Below are 4376 nucleotides of genomic sequence, written 5' to 3' on the forward strand. Positions count from 1 at the left end.
AAAGTCTTCAAGAAAGATCAAGTGGGCCAAGTCAATCCTCCCAAATTTGACTGCAGCGATGACATGTCTGGCTTGACTTACCTCAATGATGCTTGCGTCTTGTGGAACTCTGTGGTTCGTTACAAGAACGAACTTATCTTATACCTACTCCGGTCTCTTTTGTATTGCCATCAATCCTTACAAGAGATTCCCCATCTACACCCAACGTGCCATCGACCTCTACATTGGAAGCGACGATCTGAGTGCCCACCTCACATCTTTGGCGTGGCTGAAGGGTCCTACCAAGGGATGATGAACGCCTGCAAAAATCAGTCCATTCTGATCACTGGCGAGTCGGGCGCTGGAAAGACCGAGAACACCAGAAGGTTATTTCCTACTTCGCCTCCGTCGGTGCCTCTGGCAAGAAGAAGGAGGTGAGGCCTCCCTTGAGGACAAGATTGTTCAAACCAACCCCGTCCTGGAAGCTTGGGGTAACGCCAAGACAGTGAGAAATGACAACTCCTCCCGATTTGGAAAGTTCATCCGTATCTGGTTCAATCAGGGTGGCAAGCTCTCTGGAGCTGACATGGTCACCTATTTGTTGGAAAAGTCCAGGTTGACTTTCCAAGCTGAGTTGGAGCGATGCTACCACGCCTTCTACAATCTGATGTCTGATGCCGTTCCCGACTTGAAGACTAAATGCTTGCTCACTGACAACATCTATGATTATTGGTGGGTATCCCAAGGAAAAGTCTCGGTGGAGTCCATTGACGACAAAGAGGACATGCAATATGCCCACGATGCCTTCAGGATCCTTGGATTTGAGGAAGAGGAGACTTACAATGTCTACAAGTTGACTTCTGTTGTCATGCACATGGAAATCTTACCAAAGACTTCGTGCCAGTGGGTAAGGAGGAGCAAGCCGAAATCAAGGAAGACACAAATTCTCTCAAAGTTGCTGAGTTGTGCGGCATTGATGCCCGAATGGATGATCACCTACTTCTGTAAGCCCAAGCTGAAGGTTGGTACTGAATGGGTTTCCAAGGGTCAGAGCTGTACCCAAGCCGCCAGTTCCGTGGCAGGTATTGCCCGTAGATCTACGAAACTGGTCTTCCGTTATGTTGTTGACAAATGTAACGAGACCTTGTTTGATCCCACCATGAAGAAGGTCCAATACATTGGATGCTTGGATATTGCTGGATTCGAAATCTTTGACTACAACGGTTTCGAACAAATCTGTATCAACTTCTGTAATGAGAAGCTCCAACAGTTCTTCAATCAACACATGTTTGTCTTGGAACAAGAGGAATACGTCCGAGAGGGAATCGAGTGGGCCAATGTCGACTTTGGCATGGATTTGCAAAAGTGCATTGACATGTTTGAAAAACCCATGGGTCTCCTGTCAATCCTTGAGGAAGAGTCTCTCTTCCCCAAGGCCACTGATCAGACCTTTGCCGCAAAACTTCATGAGAATCTTTTGGGCAAGTGGCAAAACTTCTCCAAGGCTAATCCTAAGCCCGATCCCCATGCTCATTTTGCTGTAGTCCATTATGCAGCAACTGTGTCTTACAACTTGACTGGATGGTTGGAGAAGAACAAAGATCCCCTTAACGACACTGTGGTGGAGCTCATGAAGAATGGTAGCAACAAAATGTTGATTGCTTGCTTCATTGATCATCCTGGACAGCCTTTGGAAGCCAAAAAGATTCTGGCGGCGGTGGCCGAAAGAAGGGTGGCGGAAAAACAGTGTCATCGTTCTACAAGAACCAACTGGACGATCTGATGAAGACCTTGTATGCCACTGATCCGTCCTTCATCCGTTGTGTTGTCCCCAACACTCACAAGAAACCAGGAGGAGTTCAGCCTGACTTGATCATGCATCAATACCAATGTAATGGTGTATTGGCTGGTATTGCCATCTGCCGGAAGGGATTCCCCAACAAGATGCTCTATCCTGAATTCAAGGGTAGGTATAATATCTTGGCTGCCCAAGCCGTCGCTAAGGCCAAAAACGACAAAGCCGCTGCCAAGGCAGTCTTGGATGTGATCAAGTTGGAGGCTGAGAAGTATCGTCTGGGTCACACCAAGGTCTTCTTCAGGGCTGGTATTTGGGTTTCATGGAAGAGGTTCGCGAGGACAGGATCGGCGAGGTCTGTCATGGTTGCAATCTCAAGCCAGAGGAAAGTCATCTCGAATGGTTTTCAAGAAAATGCAGGACCAGAAGCTGGCCTTGTATTGTTGCCAAAGAACCATCAGGAACTTCCGTATCGGTCAAACTTGGCTTTGGTGGCGTTGTGGTTGGCTATCAAGCCCAACCTCAAATGTACCAATTTGCTCAATAACAGGCTGAGTATGAAGGCAAAATTGCCATTGCTGAGAAGAATATCGATAAGGCTTTGGCTGACCGTAAAAAAGTCGAGGCTGCCCATGACATGCCTCATGGACAAAAGAGTGAACTTCAACTGGCTCTTCAGAGTGGAGGATCAGCTGTCCAGGACATCATTGATAAGACAACAAGGGTCGAGAACATGGCCCTTGACGTTCAAAAGCAACTGGACGAGGTCAACAACCGAATTGCCGCTGAGAAAGCAACAAAAAGACGCCATCTCGCAAACAACAGGGCAAGGTTAAATCTCAACAAAGTCAATTGAGAGAGGAGATCGCCTCAATGGAAAGTCGCTTGGCTGCTGCTGAACAAGAGAAGGTGGAAAAAGACGACCAAATCCGCAACTTGAAGGAGGAGTTGGAACATCAAACTGACATGATTTCCAAATTGGGCAGAGAAGAAAAGGGCGTCCAAGAGAGCAAGCAAAAAACTGAAGAGGATGTTCAAACTCTGGAGGATAAGTGCTCTCCACCTTTCCAAGGTAAAGCATAAGCTTGAACAAGCTTGGATGAGGCTGAAGATGCCTTGGAAAGGGAAAGAAATCCAAGGCCGATTCCGAGAAGGTCAAGAGGAAATTGAGGGTGATCTCAAACTTCCCAAGAGACCATTTCTGACCTGGAGAGGGTCAAATCTGAACTTACTCAAGCCGTCCAACGAAAGAGAAAGAATGGGCAGCCATGAACGCTAAGATTGACGATGAAAGCACTTTGGGAGGAAAGTACGCCAAACAAACCAAAGAGTTGCAATCTCGTTTGGAGGAACTTGATGAAGAACTTTCCATTGAGAGAGGCTCAAGGTCAAAGGCTGAAAAAGAGCCGGGCCATGCTCAAGAAAGATTTGGAAGATCTGGGATCGCGCTTGGAAGAGGCTGGCGCCAACACTGCAACTCAAGTCGAGCTTAACAAGAAGAGAGAGCAAGAGCTTCACCGATTGAAGGCCGAAATTGAGGAGCGTAACATCTCCCATGAAGGCACTTTGGCTGCCCTCCAATGAAGCATAACAACACCATGTCTGAGTTTGGCGAGCAGATCGACAACCTCAACGCCAACAAAATGAAGGCCGAGAAAGACAAGGCCAACATGGAGCGGGACTTGCAAGAGGCCCGTTCCAATTGGAGGAAGGCGTTCGAGCCAAGGCTGAGTTGGACAGGAACGGAAAAATGATCCAAGGATCCATTGCCGATGCCAACAGCAAATTGGACGAAATGGCCAGGGGCCTTGAACGAAGCTGAATCTCAAAAGAAGCGATTGGAGATGGAAAAAATGGATCTCGAACGTCAAATTGAGGAAGGCGAGAACGGTATGGGCCAATTGAACAAGCAAAAAGATCTCGCTTACCACTCAACTGGAGGATAACAAGCGATTGGCTGATGCCGAGGCTCGAGACCGCTCCTCTCTCATGACCAAGTACAAGAACTTGACCACTGATTTGGAGAGCTCTCGGGAGCGAATTGAGAACGAACACGAAAGAAAGTCGGACTCGCTCAAGGCGTTGTCCAAGGCTCAAGCTGAGATCAATTGTGGAAATCCCGATTTGAGACCGAAGGTTGGGACGCGTGGAAGAGCTTGAGGGACCAAAGGCAAGCTTCAGCCCGCATTGCGAGGCTGAAGAAACTGTGGAGGCCCTCAACAACAATTGGCCAGCAGCGAGAAATCTCGAGGTCGCCTTCAAACCGATTGGAGGACATTCACTCGAATACGAGAGAACCCATGCTGCCCCATCATCAGTGAAAAGCGTGGCAAAAATTTCGATCGGGTAAATTGTTTTCAAGTAGATAAACTACGAAAAAACATGTCAAGGTCTTTGCCTTTTTAGGTTATCGGAGAATGGAAGGCCAAGGCTAATGACTTGACCGCTGAAATTGATGCCAGCAACAAGGAGTGTCGAAACTATAACAGCGAGCTCTCCGTCTTCGTGCCGCTCATGAGAAGCTGTCGAACAATTGATGTGGTCAAGCGAAAAATAAGAACTTGGCCGATGAGATCGTGATCTCTTGGACCAACTGGACGCG

General features: G+C 47.8%; 1 pseudogene; it reads left to right on the plus strand.

Moving 5' to 3' along the window:
- Positions 1-4376, plus strand: part of LOC131883390 (myosin heavy chain, muscle-like) — a 6767-nt pseudogene continuing 2391 nt past the window's right edge.

This window comes from Tigriopus californicus, chromosome 7 (genome assembly GCF_007210705.1).
Source record: "Tigriopus californicus strain San Diego chromosome 7, Tcal_SD_v2.1, whole genome shotgun sequence".
Classification (NCBI taxonomy): domain Eukaryota; kingdom Metazoa; phylum Arthropoda; class Copepoda; order Harpacticoida; family Harpacticidae; genus Tigriopus; species Tigriopus californicus.